The sequence below is a fragment of the Phyllostomus discolor genome, chromosome 6 (assembly GCF_004126475.2).
Source record: "Phyllostomus discolor isolate MPI-MPIP mPhyDis1 chromosome 6, mPhyDis1.pri.v3, whole genome shotgun sequence".
In the NCBI taxonomy this organism is placed as follows: domain Eukaryota; kingdom Metazoa; phylum Chordata; class Mammalia; order Chiroptera; family Phyllostomidae; genus Phyllostomus; species Phyllostomus discolor.
In genome coordinates, this window is record NC_040908.2 from 103,054,789 (window position 1) to 103,068,903 (window position 14,115).

Sequence of the window (14,115 nt, forward strand, 5' to 3'; positions counted from 1 at the left end):
TTTTTCTGCTCTCAATTAGAAGGTACCATACAAGCCAACAGCTTTTTTTTAAGATTTTATTTATTTTTAGAGAGAGGTGAAGGGAGGGGAAAAGAGAGGGAGAGAAACATTGATGGGAGAGAGACACATTGATTGGTTGCCTCTCACATGCACTCCAACTGGGGATTGAATCTACAATCCAGACATGTACCCTGACCAGGGCTTGAACCCATGACCTTTCACTTTGTGGGATGATGCCCAACGCACTGAACCATGCCAGTCAGGGTTTGTTTTTTTTTTTTGTTTAAGATTTTATTTTTTAGCCCTGGCTGGTGTAGCTCAGTGGATTGAGTGCAGGCTGCGAACCAAAGTGTCACAGGTTCGATTCCCAGCCAGGGTACATGCCTGAGTTGCATGCCATAACCCTCAGTAACCGCACATTGATGTTTCTCTCTCTCTCTCTCTCTCTCTTTCTCTCTCTCTCTCCCTTCCCTCTCTAAAAATAAATAAATAAATAAAATCTTTTTAAAAATCTGAGTTTCTGATCTATATCATTTAAAAAAAAGATTTTATTTTTTTAGAGAAAGGGGGAGGGAGAGAGAAGGAGAGGGAGAAAAACAGCAATGTGTGAGAGATATATCAATCCATTGCCTCTCGTGTCCCCCCAACTGGGAACCTGGTGCACAACTCAGGAATGTGCCCTGACTGGGAAGTGAATAAGTGAACTTGCGGTTTGCAGGCTGGCACTCAATCCATTGAGCCATGCCAGCCAGGGCACAAACCAACAGCTTTTAGAGGCCAGGGGCAGGGAAAGAAATTATGTCTTACCTCCTTGGTAGAAGAATGCTTGAAAATTCCAGGTACATTAGGAATTTCCCCAGAATGAAATATTGCATTCACCTAGGGCTCCCTTACTTTTATTTACATCCTGTTAGTTTAAAAACAGATCCAGTCTGATTGTTTTCTAATTGCTTCATGTTCATTGAGCCAGAAAGATCAGACATTAATTATATCATGTGCTAATGTGATACAATGTTAACTCAAGACCTTGTAATTGACTTAAAACTTAGCCTCTATGGTGAGACTCTGATCTTCATGCAGGCAAGAATTATTTAAATGCTCCCTGAATTATTCCCTCTCCTGAGTAACTACCAGAGAATCATTACTTAAAAGAATACTTAGGGTCATAGAATTGGGAAGCTGAGAGGGACTTCATATACCATCAAGGACAGTGCTGTTCAATAGTAATAAAACATGATCTACAATGAGAATCACATATGTAATTCCAAGTTTTCCAGTTTTCAGATTTTGAAAAGCCATAAAAGTAAAAATGATTTTGATAACATATTTTACCCAAGCCAATATATCCAAAATATTATCATTTCAATATATAGTCAATGGAAATTATGAATAAAGTATTTTACATTCTTTTTTTGTACTAAATCTTCAAAATCCAGCTCCTTCAAAATACAGCATCTCTCCATTCAGGCTAGCCATATTCAGATGCTACATAATCACATGCGGCGAGTGGATTTCATAATGTGCAGTACAGGTCTAGTGTCTTTGCAGATGAGAAAACAGAGATTCAGAGAGGTGAAGTGACCAGCCAGTAGATGAATTGAAGAGAGATACCAGCAAGGAGATTGCATAACCTGGAATCATAGGATTTCCCTACTGGGAAGGTTGTGATGACTTTTCCCGCTTACTAAGCCCATGAAAATGCCTTTCTTTTCTCCCTCACCTTTGGCTACCTTAATCCAGGAGTCTGGATAATGATGATGAAGTCTCTGCCTTCAAGTATAAGCATGCAATTTGTTCCCAGGAACTGACTGTATTTGCCCTGCTCCACCCACAGATAAGACAGGATTGCTTTTTAATATCAGGTTGCCCTAACCATTTTCCAGGTATGCATTCTTTGATATACTGACTAGTTTGCTTTTGAAGGTAAATACAATTTCAAAACACTCTTTATATTAAGGTCTCTCTTGCTCCACAAAGACAAAAGTTCCTATGTTCCTGTTCACTATCTTGCTCCTCAGCCAGTCAAATTTTGGGAAGTCAGTAGTTAGAAAAGTAAATGATAGGGTTTCCTAAAGGTCAAAATGGAAAGGGCAGGATAAAGGTGTGAGGTGAGTCTTGCATTTTAGAATTTATTTCTCTGAGAGTTTATGGACAGGCAGCACTTGTCAGGAGCAGAAGAGGCATCTTTTTTCTGTTTCTTTTCTTTTCTTTTCTTTTCTTTTCTTTTCTTTTCTTTTCTTTTCTTTTCTTTTCTTTTCTTTCCTCTTCTCTTCTTTTCTCTTCTCTTCTTTTTTTCTTTTCTTTGTTTCTTTCTCTTTTTTTTGGAGTGATAGGAAATACTCCTTTATATAACACATCTATGGTTACAAAAAACTTTTGTTCATATGCTCTCATTTTACTCTTGGACCAATTTGTAAAGTAGAACATTTGTCATATTTCACAAGTGAGGAACTGCTGCTCAGAAACAATGCTGCCGCCTTTGGCCATGTTTCTGTTACTGGGGAGACCCAAGTTAGAGGACTCCCCTTCCTTGGTTCTTGCCTTGTTCACAAGAATTCAAGTGACAGACAACACATGTAGTGGAAATAAGATAGCAAGTTTATTTATGAAATAATCTTGAGCACAAAGCTGCAAGTTGGTACCCGGCTAGTCTAAGTGTCCCACATATAGTGGAAATAAGGTAGTGAGTGTGTCTGTGAAATACACTCGAGCATGAAGCTGCATATAGGCACCCACCTAGTCTGAGTGCACTGACTATTGGGATTTTAGGGGTTTTATGCTCATAGCCAGCTTCTAGGTTCCCCTCCTCCTCCCCTTTCCAGACCTTGAGATCAATACACAGTCTCAAAGCATTTTTTTAAAATTGTTGTTCCATTACAGTTGTCCCAATTTTCCCCCATTGGTCTCCTCTGTCCGGCCCACCCCCACCCCCGCTCTCATAGTCAATCCCCACCCTGTTGTCCATGTCCACACGTCATTTATACTTGTTCTTTAACTAGTCCCTTCCCCTTCTTTCCTCCCTTGTCCCCTTCCCCTCTGGTCCTTGTCAGTCTGTTCCTTGTTTCCATGCCTCTGGTTCTAATTTGCTCATTTGTTTGTTTTGTTCATTAGGTTCCACTTATAGGTGAGAACATACATTATTTGTCGTTCGCCACCTGGCTTGAAACTCTTCACTTAGCATAATATAATCCAGTTCCATTCATGCTGTTGTGAAGAGTAGGGGTTCCTTTTTTCTTTCTGCTGTGTAGTATTCCATTGTGCAAATGTACCACAGTTTTTTGATCCATTCATTTACAGATAGGCACTTAGGCTGTCTCTAGCCCTTGTGCTGCTATAAATTGTGCTGCTACGAACATAGGGGTGCATAGGTTCTTTTGAATCAGTGTTTCAGGATTCTTAGTGTATAATCTTTTCCATATAGTGGAAACGATACATACAGAACTTGAAGGGTTGCCCTTATCCTGAGTTATCTTGGTTTTTCTTGTGATTTTCAGAACACCGGGCAATCTTACCTGACCAGGCTCAGGGCTGCAGAATTAATTGGTGAGACATATCTCCCTTTTGTTTCTAGCCTCCTGTTTTGTTCATCATTATAGACTGCAACGCATGGGACCCTGCTTTATTTCCTCTCTGGCTGGTCATTCCTAGCTGTTATGTAACACTTCCTTTGTTGGTGTTTTGGAGGACTACCTTCTTTATCCCCCTCCCACAATTGTTCCTTCTCAGGAAAGGCTTTTTCTTCCTTATTTCTCTTTAAATATAGATGTTTGTTGGCCTCTCCCCTTCTCCTCATTAGATGCTATGCCCTCATTAGATAACCTCATGTACTCCTGAGGTTTTGGTCATCACATATAAACTGACATCTGCCAATTCTACTTTGTACCTGATCTATATACACACACTCCTGCCTAAAATCTCAGGTTCACCAAGCACGTCCCAAACGAGGGGCACTACTAGCAGTCCCAGGGCTGGAGAGCAAGCCAAAAGGCGCTGCACCGAGGGAAGAAGCCAGGGCACAACAGAGGGACAGGACTGGCAAAAGCCACCGGAGCACAGAGGCATGTGAATCCTAAACACTCAGCATTATTTTTCAATATTTTGGTTTTTTATTCCCATTCTAAATCCTTTAACACATGGTCTTAATTTCAAGTTGCTTCAGATTTTTCTTTGAAAGTAAGAGATATTTAAAATATAATTCTGAATGATGGTCACAAGAATCCTGTATGGTAGACAAGCCAAGTATTATTAGTCTAATTTTACAATTTGCTGACTCACTCACTGATTTGTTCCAACATTTCCTGAGCACTCCTTATTTGCCAAGCCTCTGAGTATTACCATGATTAAGACAAATTCCCTCAAGGAGCTCACAGTGTAATGGTAAACTACTCAGTGAACTGAGACACAGGGTGGTAAACAATTTGCCCAGTGAGTAAAACTAGCGAAGCACTTGGAAATGGGGGATGAGAGCTGGAGAGAGGGCAGAGTAGGTACAAGAAACTCATAAGTAAACTGCTTTGATTGAAGAGCAGGACTGCAACAGACACATATTAGAGAATCTACTGGCAAAAAAGTTAAAATAGTTTCAGATTGCCACTGTGATTGAATTTGTGTCTTTTAATCAATTAAGCCACTACCTGATGGCATTTCTACACTTACCCCTAAAGGCTTGGGGCATGCCAACAGTCTGCTCAGACACAGTAACTGTAGGTAGCCTGAAATCCAACTCTAGCACTGGAAATCATATTGAAATTCTTTAATTAAACCCACAAACTTTAAATGTATAGCAAATTTATGATACTTAGAAGTATCATGTAGTATCATGTAGAAGTTGGGAAAAAACTCTCTTCTCACCCTCATTCAGTGGATTCTAATAAGTTACATATGCCACAGCAATTAGAGAATTTGTCTATATATATTGTTTTGGCTATACAATGGTGAAAAGATTCACTTATACACATGTAAGTAATCTAAACATTATACAGATAAACATAAAGACATCATATTTAGATGGGTATGCACTCTCGCCCAATGCACAGCAGCTGATTGCAGACATGAGTTGTGTAAGCCAATTGCTTTTGTGCCAACAGTACATGATCCTTGAAGGAAGAGGCAGAGTCTACAAAGGACCTTCCATTTCAGGCCTAACTGTTTTAGTGACACTATTTGTGATGGAGTTGTTTCAGTAGGCAGAATATCTATTTCACTAACAAAAAGCAGTGAATAATTATAAAAAGAGTTGTTTTCAAATGTGGAAACCATAATAATCCAGTAATCTAGGTAATGAACTACTCAAAGACACTCCTGGCCTTAATACTACTTCTGACTGAGAATGAGGGCACTTCATGGGTCATTTATTGATCTGAGAATCAGACTTGGTGCATAATCATCCACATGGGATGTCCCCAAAATACTCAATACATGAATCCTCAAATCCTATCAGTTGCTTACTGCAAGCAATTCTCCACCTTGCTATGGAGGGTTTTCTTCTTTATTAGGGTTTTCTGGGTGTTTGTTTTTAGATGAGGAGGTCCCTAAACCTTCAGACACCTAACTACTTGAGTGATCCCCTTCCACTTCACACAAAGAGAACCCTCAATGGGCTCTTTGGCTCCATGTATGTACTGTGATAGAGTCTTCTCTGGGGCTGGGACATCCAGTCAGCTTTCTGCTGGAGCTTTCACTGCCATAACTTCCCTGTTCATGGATGGCTTGAATGCTATGAATATCTTGACATGTCACACATGCTAGCTAGTCTTTCATTTTCTTTGTTATCTGTTAACTCAAACAACTGCTGAGCACAATCCTTCATCAACTCATCCAGAGCACCTTCCATAGCTGGTAAGGCAGAAGGTTCCTCCTGCAGCTTCTTCCTCAGGGACACTGCTCCAAAGTTGCTGAGATCAGATCCTGTCCTTCATATGTGGTTCTTATACTTTTTTTCAACCAGGTTGATCCCAACTAAGACATTGGTGATGTTATACACTCTTAGTTTCCGTACTCCCAGGTTTGTTGCAACCTTAAGTCAAGAATACCCCCAGGAGCATTTCTGACAAGATCTATAACTTTCCAAGTTAAATAAACCAGTGATATGTCACAATGAGGTCTCTACACTTTTAGAGTTTTTCTCATAGACACCAATTGTGCATTATCTTCAAGACTAAACCTTATTTTTGATGGCAATAAACCCTCCATGTTGATGGGGTCTCCTCTGCTGGGTCCACGAGCAGCCTGGGCAGTTTCCATTCCAGCTGCTGCTAATTCCTGCTGTCCAGCCAGCTGCCCCTCGACCTTGGCCCCACCAAACTCTCTGCCTTCTCCTGGTCCCATCAGGCACCCCCAACATGCCAGAGCCAAAGCACAAACAGAGCCTCATGGTGGGCTTGAAAGTGCCCCTGGCTTTCCGGCCACAGCTGAACATGCCATGGCCACTGTTCCAGGAGTTATACCACAGACTGGAGAAAAGCAGGGTGACCCATGGCTCTCAAGACACCTTGGTCACCAGCTTCCCAAGAACACAGAAGAGGCATCTTAAAAGAGCCACTCCAGGCTGGATTCTGTGCATATGAGGTGATGGCGTGAAAGTGGAGAGAGCTCAGGTGCTCAAACCCAGGTAATTGTCATTGGGAACTAGAAGAGCAAAAATTATAACAGGTGGTATTTGTTTTCTGCAGAAACCTTCTAGAAAATAATTTGTAAATATATTGCCAATAAGATTAAGATTAATGGAGAAACTGTGAATTCAAAATATTAATTGACCATAAGGCATGATTTGGGGAATTATAAAATAATGAGAGCCCACTCTGATGACTAGTGAGGAAGCTAGAGATAAGAATCTGTCCACGTCCTGGGTGTTTCTCCGGCAATGTTGGCCCAACAAGCAGGTTATACCCCTGATGGCAGGACCACCTCTTGCCCCCAACACACACACACGCAAAATATAAAGACAGATCTCTAGCAACATTTTCCTAAGGCTTCAAATTCTAAATTCACAAGTGAACTCAGTTTAAATGTGACCTTTTCTTGGAAGCCTCCCTGCCTTCCCCAAGACACAGGTAAGAACTCACTGTGCCCTGCGTCCATCTGTCCTCACTACTTTATAGCAGTGGACGTTCCATCTTCCCTGTCTATGGGTTAGAGTTAACTGGTGAGCTTTTAAAAATTATTAAAGCAAGGAACCCCTTGAGTAATTAAAATACAATCTCTGTGGGTAGAGCCTTCCCTGTCTTTGGTATTTTCTAAAAACAGAGAGATTAAGTCAAAATTTGGATTCTGAACAGTGAAATATATAGGCCTCTCTGTCTATCTTACTTCCCACCATTATGCTCACCTATAGGAATTCTTGCAATCAGGCTCATATTCTCAAGGCAGCCCAAGAGGAAAGGCCTATACATATTGATATGTGAAGAGCAGGAGGGTACAGAAACAAACAAACAAAAAAAAGTAGCTGCCGCAGCACCCTGTGAACCACCAGTCAGCCCTGTTCATACACAGTTTCCAATCCGCTTCTCAGTGCTTCACTCTTAAAAATGAAAGCAGAGCCAAGAACTGCCCAATTTTTAAGAAAAATGTCTCACATGAAAGCTAGGTGCCAAAACTTACAAACCACAAAAAATTTGAGGAAACAGAAAATGCAGAAGGAAACTTGAAAAAATTATAATGAAAATATTAAAGTCCTCAGAAATGGAGTAGTTATTCTTGCAATCAAGAAACAAGGAATGGATGTTAAGAAAACAGAAAGCACTAAGGAGCATATATTAAGAGATAAAAACATAATAAAGTAGACATTTAAAAGTCACAGAAGAATGGAGAGATAACATTTGAGGACATTTTCTAGGAAATAAAACAAAAAAGATCATAGGAGAAAGATAAGAAAATTATCAGATCAATCTAGGAGATCCAACAACTAAATTAACAACAGTTCCAGGGGAAAAACAATGGAGAGAAGAAAATTATCAAAGAAATAATACAGGGAAATGTTCAAGAACAAAAAGGTTTGAACAACCAAGCATAAAGGTGATTTGGGACCTAACACAGGAGACACGGGAAGGGCTGCCCCAGATGGCAGCTATACAGCAGGCCGGAACAGAGCGTGAGAGTGACATTGGAGAGGATGTGTCCAAGAAAAAAATATGCCCCTGATATGTTTAGTTAAGAAGCATTTCAGAGTTCTGCCAGATAGTTCTAGATAAATTAAAGATCAGGACATATAGAGTTAAGCAACTGTAAAAATGAGGCTTTTGTTTTTACTTGCAAGGGAAAAACTTATACAGGGTTTGCAGCCACTGTGGAAAGCAGTATAGAGATACCTCAAAAAATTAAAAATGAAATTGCCTTATGATCCAGTGACTCCACTTCTGGGAATTTATCTGAAGAAACCCAAAAGCATACATGTGCCACTATGTTGGTTGCAGTGTTATTTACAATAGCCAAGCCCCCTGAGTGTCTACCAGTATATGAGTGGATAAAAATGCTGCAGTACATTTCTGGTCAAGATGGAGACGAAAGTTAGTATGGCTCACCTTCTCACACAACTACAGCAAAAAATTATAACTAGACTATTAAACAAGTATCACCCAGAATCTTCAGAAAATCAAGCTATATGGAAGTCCAAAAACCAAGAATTTAAAGAAGCCACAATCATCCAGACTGGTAAGAGGGATGGACATGTGGAGATGCACAGAAAGGCAGGGAGATGCAGAATGAGACCATTCATGTTTATCCCTCCACACGTGATAGATAAAAATCAGGAGGGATACCTTGGGAGTGAGGTATCCAGCCTCACACCAGACCACCCATCCCAGGGGTTCTGTGACAGCAAGATAAGTCTTCATAACTTCTGGCTGTAAAAACCAGTAGGGGATCAAGGTGGTAGAAAAAACTGCAAGATTTCCAGCAGACTCCTCTTAAAGGGTCCACAGTGGACCTAGGACTTATGCAGACTCACTCCCTCTGGGTTTCAGCACTGGGGCAGTAGCTGGAAGGGCACCAGTGACATACAGGGAGAAATTGAAGTGTCTGGCATCAAGGTGAGTGCTAGGGTCAACTTCTTCCTGGACAAAAATCCAGAGGCCAGGCAAAGGCATTGACCCCTTTCTTAGCCCTACCCTATGCAGAGCCACAGAGCAGTAACACCATATTAGAGACTCTATTGATCTGGTTCGCATGTTGCCCCACCCTGATGATTACCTAAGGTTCCACTCAATCCAACTTATAATCCATGGCCTATAACAGGCCATGCTACTAAGCAGCTCTACCTAGTACATAGAAACAAACACAGGGAGGCTGCCAAAATGAGGATACAAAGAAATATGGCTCAAATGAAAAAGCAGAACAGAACCCCAGAGAAAAAGCTAAACAAAATGGAAATGAGCAATCTATCAGATGTAGAGTTCAAAATACTGGTTATTAGGATGCTCAAGTAATTCCCTGAGTACTTCAGGAATATAAAAAGACCAAGGCAGAAATGAAGGTTACACTAAGTGAAACACAGAAAAATTTACAGGGAATCAACAGTGGAGTAGATGAAGCCAAGAATCAACTCAATGATTTGGAACATGAGAAAGAAAAAAACAACCATTCAATCAGAACAGCAAGAAGAAAAAGAATCCAGGAAAACAAGGATAGGCTAAGGAGATCCTAGGACAACTTCAAATGTACCAACATTCAAATCATAGGAGTGCCAGAAAGAGAAGAGGAAGAGCAAGAAATTGAAATTAAAGCTTATTTGAAAAAATAATGAAAGAAAACTTCCTAATTTGGTGAAGGAAATAGACATACCAGACCAGGAAGTACAGAGAATCCCAAACAAGATGGACCCAAAGAGGATCAAGACACATCATAATTAAAACACCAAAGGTTACAGATAAAGAGAGAATCTTAAAAGTGGCAAGAAGAAATCAGATAGTTAAGGTGTTCCCATAAGACTTCCAGCTATTTATCAAGAGAAACTTTGTAGGCAAGAGGGACTGGCAAGAAGTATTCAAAGAGATCAAAAGCAAGAACCTACAATATTGATGACTCTATCCAGCAAAGCTATTATTTAGAATTGAAGGGCAGCTAAAGTGCTTTCCAGACGAGGTAAAGATAAAGGAGTTCATTATTACCAAGCCATTATTATATGAACTGTTAAAGGGACTTATTTAAGAAAAAGAAGATCAAAACTATGAACATTAAAATGGCAATAAATTCACAACTATCAACAATTAAATCTAACATACAAATTAAGCTAACAAGCAGAACAGAAACAGAATCATACATATGGAGATTATTTGAAGGATTATCAGTTGGGAAGGGGGAGGATGGGGGAAAAGATGTAAGGATTTAGAAGTACAAATTGGTAGTTAGAGAATAGACAGGGAGATGTTAAGAATAGCATAGGAAATGGAGAAGCCAAAGAACTTATATGCATGACCCATGGGCATGAACTAAGGAGGAGATTGCTAAAGGAAATGGGGGGTACTGGGTAGAGGGGGTCAAAGGGAGAAAATTTGGGAGAACTGTAATAATATAATCAATGAAATATATTTGTTAAAGAAGCTGCAGTACATTTACACAATGGAATACTACTCGGCCACAAAAAAGAAGGAAATCTTACCCTCTGCAAAAGCATAGATGGACCTGGAGAGCCTTATGCTAAGTGAAATAAGCCAATGAGAGACAAACACCATATTATTTCACTTTATGCAGAATCTAATGAATAAAATGAACTAACAAGCAAAACAGAGACAGATTTATAGATAGATGGTTGACAGCTGTGGAGGGGTTGTGGGGCTGGGTGAGGGGTGTGGAGGGACTGAGAAAAGACAAAAAGAGAAAAAACTCATAGACATGAACAACAGTGTCATGACAGAGGGGAGGGGAGGCAGAGGATGGTATGAGGGAATAAACGGTGATAGAAGGAGATGATTTGGGGTGGTGAACACACAGTACAGTGTACAGATGACTTGCTGTGCAATTGTGCACCTGAAACCTGTATAATTTTTGTTAACCAGAATCTCCCCAATAAATTCAATAAAAAGGAAAAAAACTTATACAATATGAAAACATAATTATAGTATACTTCAGGACTCAGCTGTGAATAATTTGCACATGGTCCAAATGATTGATGTAAGCACTTTACAACTAAAACTGTGATTTCACTCTACTGCAGTGGCTCGTAACTTGGTCTGCACATTGGAACCATGTAGGGAGCTTTAAAAAATACAGATGCCCACCTCCCAACCCAGACATTCTGATTTAATTGGTTTAGGATACAGAATGGGCAATGACAATTTTCAAAGGCTCCCAGGTGATTCCAGTGTGCTCTTTTAGGTAGGTAGGGGTGGGGGAGGAAAAGAAGGGAGCCAGTGCATGGTACAGGACAGTCAAATTATAATTTGTATAGTAGGTATTCCTACCATCCATTATCAAAGGTTCAAGTACAGGCAGAATTCAACCCTACCATTGTACAGCTAAGCTTTACTCTCTAACCCCTAATTTTAGCCCTGTAAGACACTGGCTTCACTGAAATTTTGATATTTTGCTTATCATAGACTTTTTGCAAGATTTTCATTTAGAATAATGCATTAAAATGTGATTTAATAACTGAGTTTTGGAGCACCCTATAAATTCATGCCTAAAGTGAGTGCCGCAGTGCCCAACTCTAATTCTGACTCCTGTATGATACAATATTGAAAAACTAAGAAATTATAAAATAAACATATTACTTAAAAAAGATAGGACTACCAGGAGAAGCTGTTAAAGAAATTAAAAGTTAATTGCACCTTGGAAACAGGACTCAAAGGTTGGGGGGACATTAAGCGGGGTACCACTATTTTGTTGCTACAAGCCTTGACATATAATTTGACTTTTGAAACCAAATGTATGAATTAATTTAATAATAAAAATAAATTTGAAAGGCATTATGTCAATTACTTCTGTCGGCCTGATTTTAGACCAACCATGTATTTGACAGAGCAGGAAACTGAGGCACAGAGATATGAAGTGATTTTCTGAAGATCACTGCCAGCCAGTAGTACACCATATACGAGAGCAGATAAACATCTCTGGTTCAGTTTTCTTTCTGCCCAAACTTTCTTCTTCAACCAGTAACACCCCACCACCAAACCTCTTCATCCTCTTGCACTTTCAATTCTACCTCCAGCTCCTCTGCCAGAGATTAGGGTCATTTTAACACCTTGGAAATCCTGGGCATGCTGACTCAGGGGCCCCATCTCACACCGTAGGAAACATGTACCAATGCACCCACAACTCTACAAAGTAATCTTTCTTTTCATGAACAAGGGCTCTTCTTATGACTTCCTTTGGAAATTATTTGGCTTTCCATTGGCTATGATTTCTCAGCAATAATTTTGTATTCTTTGCAACTCTTACAGAGTGAGAAAACCTAACCTATTGTTTTAAAAGCAATGACTTTTTTGTCACTGTTAATTAAATAATTTAGTAAATGGACACAATGTACATTTTTTGGAAATTTTAATTAAGCAAATTAATTTTTATTTTTGCACTCTTTCATAATTTAGAAAACATACTTTTCTTTCCAATTCATAGTTCTTCGAAGAGATCACAGATCCTCAGCATCAAATAAATCGAGTCCTCCCGTGGGTCACTGCAGTAACCATCTCTTGGTCTCGGTCCTCAGGATTTTAGATTCATCTCCCAACCTGGCTAGAGTAATTATGTCCCTATTTTGTTTCAAATTCTTTAATGACACCACAGAAGTAATTTCCATAGCCTGGTTTCCACCTGGTTTCTTCATCTTTAGTCATGGCTCTCTCGTGTGGCACTCCCGCCCACATGACATGCGTTTCTGTTAAAACGCCAGGCTTTGTCTTGCTTGCTTGTCTTGGGTATGTGCAGTTTCAGCTGATGGAACTATACTCCCTCCTTCCCAGCTATTTCTTCCTCTCAATACAGTTTTATTTATAGAACTAATCATTATTCTTTCTTTTAAAATATGGATTTCCTTAGTTAATTTCTCTGTTATGGCACTTACATGATCATATTGATGTTTTTATTTGTTGGCCTGTCTAGCTTGTATAATAATGCCAGCAAAGCAAGAGCTATATTATATCCATTCCATATCCCCAGCTCCTAGCAAAATGCTTGGCCCATGGTAAGTAAGTATTAAATTTGGCTGAAAGAATATCCAGAACAACAAAGTACAATTGATATTGCAACTATCAGATCAATTGTAGTAACTGGCTATTATTCTGTCCAAAACATACCACAATTTCACTGCAGCAGAAACAAAAACTGAACCTGAGTAAAAACTCTTTGTTTTGCCATTCTCCAGTTACGTGACTCTAGAAAATCTATATGACATCCCAAAACTTAGTTTTCTCACCATTTCTATAAAATGAAGATATCATCACTCCTGCCTATATTACAGAGGTGCCAAGGGAATCAAATGACTGCATGAATGCACTCTGTAAATTCTCAAGTGCCCTGCAAATCTGAGGCCCTACAATGACTAAATTGATCACGTGGTATCTCTGTTAGTGAGCACAGCAGGGGAGGGACTCACTGAGGCCCCTCAGCATATTGATTGTACTTATATCTTTTCTAGGCAGAAGGGACAACCTTCCTTTATGTGAGGGTCTGAGGAACAGAGTACAGAACAACCAGAAACTCAGCACAACATTCATTCTGGTCTAATTAAGAACTGACATAGGAGTAATACCTCAAAAGAAACGAAACCTGTTTCTGTAGATAATAAATATATAAGCTTTGAAAAGAGATTAAAAAATAGGTGTCCAGTTTGAAAAGAGACTTCATCATTACTTAGGAAAGAGAAAGAACAAACTGGCAGAAGCTTACCTAGTGGCAACAACACTGCCCACAAAGTGAGGAAACCTGTGTGATCTCACCTCCTGTCCCTACCCCCAGGCTTCAGGATCCTCAGCTGTAAAACAGACTGGCTTGGGTAAGCTCCTACTTTCCTTCCAACTCATCAGTTCCATGATGCCCTGGAATCTAACAGTCCTGCCCAAGATTGCCTAAATGTTCCCAGCAACTAGCAGAGCATAAAGTGGTTTCATGCTTAGTTGAGAAATATAAAGATGCATCTGTTAACTGTGGCCAGAAAAATACATCACCCTGACACAGAAACAAGAC

The 14,115-nt window shown here is 39.8% G+C and overlaps 1 pseudogene; it reads right to left on the bottom strand.

The window, feature by feature from the left end:
• Positions 1 to 5,421: 5,421 nt before the first annotated feature.
• On the bottom strand, positions 5,422 to 6,342 carry LOC114498825 (annotated as a pseudogene).
• Positions 6,343 to 14,115: the final 7,773 nt, after the last annotated feature.